The 13,328-nt window shown below is 28.6% G+C and overlaps 1 protein-coding gene across 1 annotated transcript in view; it reads left to right on the top strand.

Annotated features, from left to right (window-relative positions):
- Positions 1-13,328, top strand: part of cv-2 (crosveinless 2-secreting protein) — a 443,209-nt gene that overhangs the window by 108,402 nt on the left and 321,479 nt on the right. Inside the window, exon 2 of the mRNA XM_075362008.1 lies at positions 2,790-2,864. The gene's annotated coding sequence lies outside the window, so the exon portion shown is untranslated. The remainder of the gene's footprint in view (positions 1-2,789; positions 2,865-13,328) is intronic.

Raw genomic sequence — 13,328 nt, 5'->3', positions numbered from 1 at the left:
ATACTTTCACCAGTAAAATGTCTCCTGAAATTTTGTTAAATTTTCCTAAATCATTCTTTATTTTTATTTAAATAAAAAAGTACAGTAAACGAAGGCTTATAATTAAAGTAATTATTTTAGTCATATATTTATTTAATACAAATATTATACTGTTTTTATAAACACACACAGATGTATATAGATGTATATATATATATATATATATATATATATATATATATATATATATATTTATTTATTGTAAAAATAAAATTATTAATATCTAAGTAAAATGAACAATCATATCGAACGGAAGTATGAGACTAGTTTTTTCATCTTATCTTTAGTGGGTCAGTGAAGTTGATCTTCCACGCTTAGCCTACAGACTCGTAATAACGAAGGCTATTTATGAAATATTTTTTTATCAAATTATAGATTTCACTTTAGGTCGACTGGCGCTATGCTAACGCAAATTGTGCAAATTTGTTGTCTCTTAATAGAGTCTATTTAATCATGTTACAACATGCTATGATGACGTAATATAGACACAGTTTGAATAAAGGGTTTTATAAAAATATATCATAATATTTTTTTTTAAACTTACTTTTAATGATAATTACTTATAAATTAATCATTATTTGATTGTTAATAAAATTATCTTCAAAAGTTCATCTTAATGAAAATTAATTAAAAAGAAAATTTTTTTCATTTCTTTTTTTGCAAGGAGAAGGGGTTGAAAACTATTTCCAAGGCCATATCAGTTATCTTTCAGCTATTACTGAATTTATTTATAGCACATAAAATAAAAACAAAATTAAAAAATCCTTCGTTAATGGACAATACATTTTGTAGTAATCTTATATTCGTATGCTATACTTTTCTATCTTCTTTAAACAATAAAAAAAACCTTTATAAAAATCAGACCATTGAAATTTTGTACGTATACTAAATGAATCAAACTAAACTTGGGATAACAATAAAATACAAACATACATCATTCAAAAGGAGACGTAAAAATGGATTATATTATCTTATATATTACGAATATCTTAAAACAAAAGATCTTTTGATTAAAAAAAAATAATAATTTTAAAAATATTACAGTTAAATATGTTTTTATTAAACCTATTTATCTTAGCCTATTTCTTTATTAATTTTTAACAACATTAAATACTTGTCAATTTCGTCATATTGTTTTCTGTCAGTTCATTTAACTACTGCTCCAATTAACTTAGTTAAATTCGTCGTCGCTAACAAATAGTTTACTGCTAAAAAAATTACTTCCACTTTTTGAACAGATAGATGTTTGTTATTAAATTCTAAATCTCTAAGGGATTATTCAAATTGTTTTCCAAATCTTCAGCTTAGAAAATGAGGACACGCTTTACTACTAACAGGCTTGTTATTTAATGTTACAATAAATCTAAATCTAATGTTTTACAACAAATCTAATATTCTTAAATTTTGTAACCTAAATACTGGTGGTTTTTTTACCAAGAAACACCTGAAACAAAATAAATTCCTAATCCCAGATGGTGACTATTATTATTTTTTATTTTAATCAGTGAATTTCATCAATTAACTGGTAATCGTAGTTATCCGAAACGTTTTTCTTTATCCACGTTTGGTATACAATCGCAAAATATTTCACACCATTTTCTTATAATCCGTTGCATTAATTTTACACAAAAACCATTTACTTATCAATCTCAGCAAATATCATCAGAAAATCCGAAAGAAAAATTATCAACCGATTTTTACGGTAGGTAATAACAAGCAGAGGTCTCGGCTTGTGGCATATTATACTAACAATTTTCAACAAATAAGTTGACCTTAAGTCAATGGAGTGTGACAACATCCTTAACATAAACTATTGAACAACCTTTCATTTTCAGTATGATCATTATATATATCTCTTGGTCAATATATATCTTACATGTATCACGTTTCTTGATCATTGTATACATTTCTTGGTCAAAATTCTAAATTTCATTAAATAACAGCTTTTTCCCTAAGAAATTCTTCACCTTTATGGAGTTCTTAAACCTTCACGAAGAAATCCTAGAGAAATTATTATGGAGCAAGTTTCAGCTGATTTTGAATAAAGTACAAACGTATAAATACAAAAATATATTATTGCATATTATAAAAAATAAATATATTAAATTATATCAAAATTGTACACCTATTTTTCGAAAAATTCAATTTTGAAATTTTACTAAATAACCACCATGCAAACATAACTACTGCATTTTGTAAAAGTCAACTATTGAATTCGGTTTGGTAAATGAACCCGTTAACATATATGTTTCTCTGGCCGCGTAACATCTTTAGTAATGAATTTAAGTTGAATGAATAATTTAATTTCAATGGTAAATATAATAATTGTTAAAAAACCAAAAAAAAACCACGAATATTAATTTTATACTTCTATATAGAATAATTATGAAAAACAAACAAAAAATAGTTAAGTTTTTCTTTCTTTTCTTACAGAAATTTTTCAGGATACAGTAAGTTAGAGATTTAATATTACTTCTACATTTTATGTTGTATTCGGGTGCTCGTTAGTCTTAACAAAGTGGATGTCATTAAAGTCACCATCTCATATAGACTAAACAGGCAAATGGCAAATAAGTTTTCTTTTTTTCTTATTCTTTTTAAGAAAGATAAATAGGTTAATAGCAATATGATTGAGAAAATAAAGTAAGACCAGTCATAAACTGGAGTTTATAGATTTATATTTCAATGAAAAATGAATTTAAATAACATATATATTAAACTTTATTTATTTTTATCTATTGTTTTGACAGGTGAGGTGTTTGGTGTTTAAAAAGGAATATTTCTGAGGACTGTCATTTCAAATTCATATTTATACTGGAGTGCGGGTAATTATCTAAAATTGTTGTTTGTATACTTTTAACACATTCACTTATTGCAAACTAATTTACTTTTTTTGCAGATTTATGAATACTTTTCACATTTATGTATAACATATAACGCTGTAAAAAAATTTAATTAGTATAAAAACATCTGTATATACAATGTATTAAAAATAATTTAAAAAAGCAGATTTCAAATAATAGATAGTGTTTTACGTAAAGTAAGTGGTGTTTCATAACAAAATGTTTGTGGGACGGGAGGAGAAAATTTATAACATTAACTACTAATTAAGTGCATTTCGCTTTTCTTTTTATCTCATCAATATATGGTTACACCATACTTTCTCATTTTATAATGAAATTTAATTATAATTATTATTATTTTTTTAATTCTATTACCATATTTTTTATTAGATTTTACTGGTATTATAAAATATTATAACAGAAAAATTGTTGTGTTAGAAGTCAGGGTTAATCTAGTTTTTATTTATTTTTTCTGCTTAAGGCAGATAATTACGAGAATTAAGACATGAAGACTCCATAATTATTCAGTAGAACCCGTCACTAAATTCCTTTATATTAAAAATAAAAATGTTTAATGAGAATTTATTTACATTTTTTGAGCTTATAAATATTTAATTCTTGAATTAAATATTATTTACTCTTTGTTAGATGTGACGTTTAAATATATAAAATTAAAATTATTTTTATTAATAGCTTGAAATACTTATTTTTGTGATGTATTTCGTTTATAAAATATTTAATTACTAACCCTTCTAGCCTAACGGAACTGTATTTAGACCGGACCCCCTACTGTGTTCATTGTGGTAAGAATAATTCTTCTTCTTTTTCTTCTGGTGAACCTAGGTAGACATTAAACATGTACCAACTTTAAGCAGATTTATAACCTTCTCTTCAGCTGTTTCCCCACACTTCTATTTCCTTAAGATAGATAAGTGAGAATAACATAGCTGACAATATACTGATAAATAATAATTAGTCTGTTCAGTTTATAAAATGTATCTTTGTGTTTTAATTTCTTCAGAAAAAAGTTTGGTTAGAACAGGACTAGAAACTTTGAGTGGTCTGAAGTGTGCGCGTTTCAGAATAGTCGGCTCTCATCTTAAAAGTAGTAATTATAGCCAGCTATCCATCCTTCATCCGGGAAAAAAAGTATTTTCACAGATCTTATGGGTATTCGGCAAACATCAGAACGAGGTGATCGTACTTCATTTCTAATTTTTTATTTTTTGTTTATTTTCTTTTTATTTTATTTTTTTAGTTAAGTAACCCCGCGTCGCACAAGTAACAGTGGCAATGGCCGTGTCAGTTAAGCCGCCACGCCGTACACCGTCGTATATTTTAAACAATGTGTTTCGATAATCAAAAGAGATAGCAAAAAAGGCAAAGAAACCTTTTTTGTAGAAAATTAATTTTTACGCCCTATAAGTAAGTGGTTTTTGACTTCGATTTGATCAACAATTTAGCCATAGAAAAGTTGAATATCGGCAAGAAACATAATCTGGTCGTTACCGCAAGCAATTGAAACGCCCAGAATCTTGAAACGCTGAAACATTACTAAACAGCAATAGTCCTACGTTCTTTTCAGCTATAAAAACTATTTTCATGCAAAATTTCAGCTCAATCGTGAGTAGCTTTTGCTTGAAAGAGTAACTCACAGACACCACTAGATTTATATATAGATAAAACAGATATACTTCAATTACTTCGATTTACAGTTCTTTGTAAGTTAAACTAATAGAATGATGGAACTGATTACAAAACTTTCATTAGTAATAAGAATGGTAGAAAGCTAAGCTATCATTGAATAGATTAACTGTGAAAGGATCTTTATCTTCGGACAAAAACGTTTTACGTTGGATTTATAGCTCAATATAAATTTAACTAAAATTAACAAATTCGTAAAATAAAAGCAAAAATATTTTTAAAAAATGACCTTCGCTCCTGATAAAAACTGACCTTCGTTAAGGCAGAAGAATTTAAGTAAAATGAATTTAAAATTTTTGTAGTATGAGATTATTATGTAATTTTAATCAGCTTTATAATAATTATATACGCTTGCATTCTTTTATTGGTCGATATCTGAATCCAATCAAAGAATTAAAAATATATAAACCTTCTAAAATTCAGATGGAACTCGTGTCCAGCATCAACTGTCAATCAAGTATAACAGTGAGTGTAAAAAAGCAATTTGCGCAGATACAGTTGGAATATAGATAATTATAAAAATAACAAACATTTGATAACTCAGTTGGAGTGTAAACACCAAACACTATGCGTCGTTATTATTTCTCTGCAGCCTTCAGAACGTGCTATTATTTATTTTTATTCAATACGTTTATTATTTTCAACTACGTTTTCTAATTAAAATGTATATGATACATTTACATCTGATGATGAGTTCTTGTTACTGAAACAAGTCGTTAGATACAATTAATGAATTTACAGTACGGATTTAAATTAAGGTATTTATTAAAATTTATAAATTAATTTATGGAATTTGAAACCCGTGTTTTTTTTTAAATTGTAGTTCTTATTTTTTTAAGTGCTTGACCGGAATTCAAACCCAAATTTTCTAGGTGAGAGGTAGTGATGCTGCAATTCCGACTGATTTCTAATTAAAAAATAATTTTCATAAATCGAAATAAAAATCCCGATTTCGCTTCAATTTAATTGTGGTAGAAGTTAAAACAGCCAATATTTACTTAAGCGAACTTAGAAAAAAAGTTTTTCTTTTTTTTTCTTTTGGGGCAGTATTATAAAATGGTGAAAAACCATTTGAAGGCATTGACTTTTAGTTAAGCTCTTTTAGCAATAGAAAAATACAATCTAAATAAGTACGCCGCGGATGGATAAATTTTAAGTGAGATTTTCGTGATTTTAAAATTTGTAAAACGATAAATACAAATGTATGGGGCTCAATTTACCCATTTAGTATAACCAGTGCATAAACATTTACGTAAAACTAAAAAAAAACATTGTTAATAAATTACATAATTTTTCTTCCACGTTCATAAAAAATAATATTGTTAATTTAAAGTTATTATATTTACAACTAAATAAATAAGCGCAGTAACTATGTACAATCAGTTACTGAAATAAATCTAAAAAAAGTTTATAACACTCCAAAAACAATTTACAACATATTTTCCATAAAATCTAAATCTAGATTTTCATTTCAATTGTTAGATCATCACTATCAGAAGACACCACGGAAAAGTGAAAATAAAAAAAGAAACAATAATAAGAATTGGAACAGTGCTTAAAACCACTTATCTAATGTAATAGTTATTTTTTTATTGAAAAACCACTATAAAAAAATAAGTGAGAATTATTCTCACATAATGAGGATAATGAACACAGTAGGGTCTAAAAACAGTCCCGTTAGGCTAGACGGAGAACGAGCGAAGCGAGCCCTGACCACGTAGAAATTAAATAAAAAATTCAGTCAATTTTAGCCGGGATTTTAGAACAATTAAAAGTTAAAAAAAAAATTCTTGGGCATTTCTGCACAAGAAGATTGACTTTTCGTTATTTTATTTTGTTTTTTTTTCTTTTCCCCTGCTCAAACACATACCCAAACATCATGACCTCAAAGTATGTAACTGTACTTGAATGCGCCGAACAATATTGTTAACAATACATACCACAGCTAAAGAAACGTCGACGAAATGTTGACATGCACTACTTCAGATACACTATTAAAGCATATGTAAATTTCAATGAAATTGATCAAGTAGTTCTGGAGATTTTCGAACCTCAAAACGTTTTACATAGGCCTATAAATAGATATATAAGGAAACCGCAATTTAAGTGAATAGTATTTTCGTACTCCTCATAGTTCAAAACGTAAAAAAAATAATTTTCATCCCCCACTCAACCTAAAGTAATACCGTACTTTTCTTCGGAAAGTCAGTAAAAAATTCAAATAACCATTGTTTCTCAGTAATCTCAATTGAAAGCGAAAATTTAGTTTTGAAAATATCTGAACCATTTGAATCTCTCTCTTTTTCCTGTTTAGCCTTCGGGAATTACCGTTCAAGTATTACTTGAACGGAGAGGATGAATGAGAATGATAAGTATGAGTGTAAATGAAGTGTTGTCTTGTACAGTCTCAGGTTAACCATTTCTGAGATGTGTGGTTGGTTAATTGAACCCCAACCACCAAAGAACACCAGTATCCACGATCTAGTATTAAAATCCGTATAAAAGTAACTGCCTTTACTAGAACTTGAACACTGGAATTCTCGACTTCCAAATCAGCTGATTTGGGAAGACGCGTTCACCACTAGACCAACCCGGTGGGTCACCATTTGAATCTCTAATCAGACTGTCTATCTCGATGTAGTGTACGCCTGTTTAGAGGTCGGGTAAAAACCAATCAATGTAGATTAAGCAACCTCTGAAAAAGGCCGGTAGTAGGTCATGGCAGGCAATATTATTGGAGATACATGGTTTAAATGACACTGGTCAACATGATCTTTGTCTCACTAGTACCAATAGGTGTACTTAATCCTAGTCTTTTATCCTATTTTCAAACATGTATTCGGAATTTCTCCACCAGCCACAGGTTTTTTGTTATTTTATTTTTTTAAATATTTTAAAACGTTTTCTCGTCCATTTGTTCATTGTCAAGTAAAAGATCCTACAGCATTGTAAATATGATGGAACTAAATGAGTTAACTCAAAGGGTAGCGTTGCTACTGTTGTGCAGGTTCAGACGTGTATAGACATGTACAAACGTGATCTAGCGTAGAACACATTCATCAGAACCATTCCAGTTGTGAGGTGGTAGTGAACCAATAAACACGTCATTGTGAGTGCTTTGTGTGTCTGAATACAACTTTATTTCTTTTAATTAGTCGTTAGTTACAAAATACCTAGAGTCTGCTTAAATCATCCTAACAATTTTTGTTATGTATGCAGTGAAGTGACGCTCAAGTCCCAAAGGCGAAACCTTAATCCATTAGTAAAAAAAGTGTTATGAATTTTATTTTGGGTATGTTTTAAATTTAGGGACCAAACAAGGGCTGGGACCCACACATCTGTTGTTTATCGTGTTCTAGGTTGTTCACTGCATGGAAAAATGACACACGCCACATACCATTTGCTATCCTTATGATTTGAAGGGAATATCACTCATCTGACTGTTATTTCTGTTTAACAAACATTAAAGGGATTACGTCAAAATCAAAGCATACAGTAGTGTATCCTAACTTGCAATCTGCAATGAGACCAGTTCCACACCGCGAAGAATTGCTCATACCAAAACCTCCTTAACATGTGACATTAGATGAAGAGAGCTCAGATTCTGATGGAAATAAGGAAGAAAAAGAAACAGATTCTGGTGATACAACCTTTGAACAAATCAGTTCATCTGAACCTCATTTACTGACTCAAGAAAATCTTAACGATCTCATACGAGATTTAAAGTTACCCAAAAAACAGTCTGAAATGCTTGCTTCCCGGCTAAAAGGATGGAATCTTCTCCAAAAGAACACAAAGATATGTACTTATTGTAATCGTCATTCTGAATTTAAAGGCTATTTACCTGAAGCAAATGGCTTAGTGTTTTCTAATGACATTTCTTCACTTTGTAATGAACATAACCCAACAGAATAGCACTTGTTCACTGATTCTTCTAAAGTTAGTTTAAAAGATGTGCTTCTGCAAAATGGCAATAAATTCGCATTACTACTTGTGGCTCACTCTGCTAGTATGAAAGAAACATATGAAAATTTTAATTTATATTGGAAAAGCTTCAATACGCATTGTATGAATGGAATATTTGTGTGAATTTGAAGGTAACTTCACTTATTCTTGGTCTGCAGCTTGGTTATACAAAGTACTGTTGCTTTTGTGTGAATGGAATTGTAGGGATAGCTTTTTAATGAAATGGATTTTTTAGAAGAAAAAAAAAACATTTTATTAGAAAAGAATGGCCTAAACGTGAATCACTCATTCCTGAACAGAAAAATGTGAAACATGATCCATTTTTATAATCCTAAAAATGTGTATCTACCTCTGTTACATATCAAACTAGGATTAATGAAGAATTTCATCAAGACCATGGACAATACTCCTGGTTTCACGTACTTAAAACAGAGGTTTCCTAAAATTAGTGATGCAAAAATTAAAGAAGGAATATTTGTGGGTCCACATATACGATCACTAATGCATGATGAAAATTTTGAGGAAGGTTTGAATCCACTGGAGAAAACAGCTTGGCGAGCATTTAAAAATGTTACTCAGAGTTTTTTTGAGAAATCGAAAGGCGGAAATTACCGTGTTATTGTCAACGATCTTAGAACATCTTATAAAACTTCTGGTTGTAATATGTCCTTAAAGGTACACTTCCTACACTCGCATCTAGATTTATTCCCGGAAAATCTTAGCGCAGGGAGCGATGAGCACTGGGAACACTTTCATCAGGAGTTTTCACCTATGAAAAAGAGGTATCAAGGCAAATGGAATTGTAATATGCTGTCGGTTATTGTTGGACCATCAAGAGGGATGCTCCACAGGCGAAATATAGCAGAAAATCGTCATTTCTTACTTTCTATGCAAGTCAGATATTTGAATAGTGTGTATTTAAGAATGCAGAAAGTATTAAATTGTTGGAAATTATAACTGCCTGTTTCTCGAAACCCTTGCGTGATGGGAAAAAACCGATATCATATTTGAATTCAGGAGAAAAATACTATCAGATTTACATATTTGTCTTCCTGAGAGAAAAGAAAATCTTTTTTGTTCCTCAGTGTAATTTTAAACTACATTTTAGATTTTTATTTAAATTACCTACAACAGTTTTTTTTTTTAATTGTTATTCTAAAAATACTTATTTTATAATGTTTTGTAAGAATTTTTTAATGATAATTAACATTGTTTGTTATTATTATTATTATTATTGTTTATTTCTTAATTTACTTTCAAAACAAAATTATTATATGTACTTTTTTTAATGTTTACTGAAAAAAATTACTGTCTAAAAATTGAAATGACCATCTAGATTTAGATGTTAAGTAACATTTTTGTAAACAATTGTTTGGATCGTAATCTTGTTTTCAATAATGTACTATCGTGTGATTACTTATTTTTTCTCACTATAATTTATTTAAAATTTAATATCTATAATCTTTTCTCTTGCAACTGTGAATAGATATGATGAATGTCTATAATCAGTTGAGATAAAGTCCAATAGGAATTAACTTCTCTATATTCCGTTTATTCTGGTTGTCATTCTATAATAGCCGCCGATGGATGATAATGTAAAGATATATTTTTATAGCCTATGAAAAAAATATGATGATGTAACCGGACTCAAACCCAGAACCTCCAGATTAAAAACAGCTATATTAAAATACCATAGCCACTTTTATTATACTTTATTTTATTATTAATTTATAATAATATATGTGTTTTTGGCGCTTATTTACAGTTTTTTTTATACCGCAATATTAGAAAAACTGTTTTTTTCTTTAGTGATTATAAAAGCTGTACATATTAGTGTTAGTATTTACATGTTTATGCATTTGAGTGTATTTAAATGGGCATTTAAAATTTTTATGCTTTATAATAAGAAAGATTGTGATAAAGTATAGTAAACAAACCGACAAACTGTGATATTATTAAATCTTTTAATATATTCAACTAATACTGTATTAAGGTTATACGCATGTTATTACTGTAAAGGAAAACCTTTTACGGAGATTATTAACTATTTTATTATATAAAATTTTAAATTCTATAAAATTAATTAAATAATAATGAATTTAAGCGATTTAAATTTATTTAATTATAGGTAATAAATAGGCTATTAATTATTAAATTAATATTTTAAATACACATTTATTTAATTATTATTTTAATGGTTATATTTTACGATTAAAGATGATAATTTAATATATTTGATAAAGCAAAACGATGCTGTGTCTTGGGCTTTACATATGTTATCCTAATTACTGATGTACATTATAAAATCAGTGTATTAGTCATGCTAGTATTATTAAGGTGTTCGTATGAAACTACCGTATAACTAATTAAGCTGACTGCTCCTGCTGGAATTACAGAATGCTATGATTCATTTCTCTTGGATGCTATAAATTTTGATACAATTTAGTTTATATAATTAATTTTGTTGTTGAAATCTGTTTTCTGTATTGTAAAAGATATATTTTATCAAGGACATACAAATAGAAGCTAATAATTTTCATCTTCTTCTTCTTCTTCTTCTCTTTCTTATTAATAATAATAATTATTATAACTATTATTTTTATTATTTATTAAACCCAGTGAGAAATAGTATATTTCGTACATTATAAAATTTATATTTAATGAATAACTCTAATTAGGCAGTTGGCCTGTAGTCGCTAAAATAGTCTATTATTTTTAAAAAATAATAAAATTTTTAATTATACTTTTCTTACAAAAAACAAAGTTGTATTTACCAATTTAATATGGGTACAATACAATACCATCTTGGTTAATAAATCTAAAATTTTGATAATTATTAAAAAAAAATACTTCTTTCCATTTTGTGAAAAATTAAAATTAAAATTAAATTAAAAATTTGTTTAAATTTACTTTCTCGTTAAAAAAATTTCAAGAAATAATTTAAGTTAAAAGCAAATTTATTTACTAAATCAAATTTTGTATCATGCAAGATTAAAGATTGGTTTGGACTAAAGAAAGTGCAAAAACATTTTCATCTACAGTATATTATTAAAGCCATCAATCAAAACATTAATATATATTGCTCCAATATTCGATTAAAATAAAAAAAAACGAATTAAATATATAAATTCGTTAAAACAGTAATTTTGACTAGTCATTTGATCATCTTACATTTTTTTAATAGTTAATGCACGTATGCTTATGATCAGGAAAACACATGATTTAAACTTCGAGAAGCAGATACGGATAACGGGTGACCTGTCCAAGGTCAAAGTTCTCAACACGTTATCTGTATTTTAGTCAATAGCCATCACTTTTGATAGTTATGGCAACTTGTTCGGATGTTAATCCGTTGTGTGAAGGAGGTTAAAGTTTTGTGGAAAGAAATTAGGGTTAAGGCTAAGGTTGGAGTTAAGAGTTAATGTTAGAGTTTAGTATAAAAATGAATAAACCATAAACTAACCTTAATAGTCTTCAGAGTCGGACTCTGAGTCAGCCGTTGAAGATTACTTACGGCGCTTTTCGTAAGCTGATTATCGGTCATTTCAGCCATTTCTCTGTAATTTATCCCTAACCTCTCTCCACAAAAGTCTAACCTTAACCTAAACCTCTCCTCACATAACGGATTAATATGTAAACAGATCATGATAATTTACAAAACTGATTGCTAAATGACTAGAATACTGGTAACGCGGCGCGGATTTGAGCTTGTACGGGTAGCTCGCTGTCAATACCTGATTTCCGACACGTAGATCTTATGTTTTCCTGATCCGAAGCAAATCTACTATGATATATTAAAGTATGAACAAAATTGAAATTGATCAAATAATTGCTCAAGATTACCGTTAAAATAACTTGTGAAATGGTTTTAAAATTTGTAGTAAATAATAAAACGTTTTCGGCAATTATATTAAAAGTGCTTTCACATCCTTTTTCCCCATTACAACTTCTGAAAAAAAGTTTTCTTTTACAATATTAGAAAGGGTTACGAGACCCCAAAGTACTTCAACTCCACGTTAGGCTTTTTATGTAGCTACCATATATTTAACAACTTCCTGATCTGTTTTTTAAATAGTGTCATCGTTAACCCTCAAAAATGCCAAATGATTGAAAAAGGTTATGATATCTTAACGTGATTCCAATGGGTGTCCACCAAAAAAGCAGCAGGGAGGAAACTAGCGATGGAAAAGGGACGGATTATGATAAAATCTATCCACAGAAGGATGTCAAGAAACGGCAAAAAAATCTTTTTTTTTTCAGAAAAGTACTTCGAAACCTCCCATGTAGTAAAAATCCATAATTAATTCGGAAATCAGTGTATCTTTACCCAGATGAGAGCACCACGTTACTGTATTTGTGTAGAGTAGAAAAAATATTTTCTATAATACTCTTTTTCCAGAGTTACCAAATAGCCTATCTGAAAGTAGGATTACGTTTCAGTAAGGAAAAACATTCAGCATCGTAGAATTGTGTGTTATGTAGATGTATACAAATGAGCTACGTAAACCATTCAGCCAATTTCTTACTGGAAGGTATCAGTTTTTTGCGGGATGTTGATGTTGTCTCATTATATATTGCATTGCAAAAATTATATCATGAAAAAAATTTAATTTAAAACAGCTGTACATAGTCAATATAAAAACATAGTCAATATGATAAACATAATACTTATTGGCAAACTGACACAAGACAAAGTCATTTAAAAAATTAACGTAATTTAACTATTTTAGAGTAACAATAAAAATGAAGAGATAAGTAGTATCCCAATGTCTTCTT

The sequence above is a fragment of the Lycorma delicatula genome, chromosome 4 (genome assembly GCF_047948215.1).
Source record: "Lycorma delicatula isolate Av1 chromosome 4, ASM4794821v1, whole genome shotgun sequence".
Taxonomy (NCBI): domain Eukaryota; kingdom Metazoa; phylum Arthropoda; class Insecta; order Hemiptera; family Fulgoridae; genus Lycorma; species Lycorma delicatula.
Note: the sequence above shows the minus strand (reverse complement) of the source record. Positions and strands in the feature narration are given on the sequence as shown.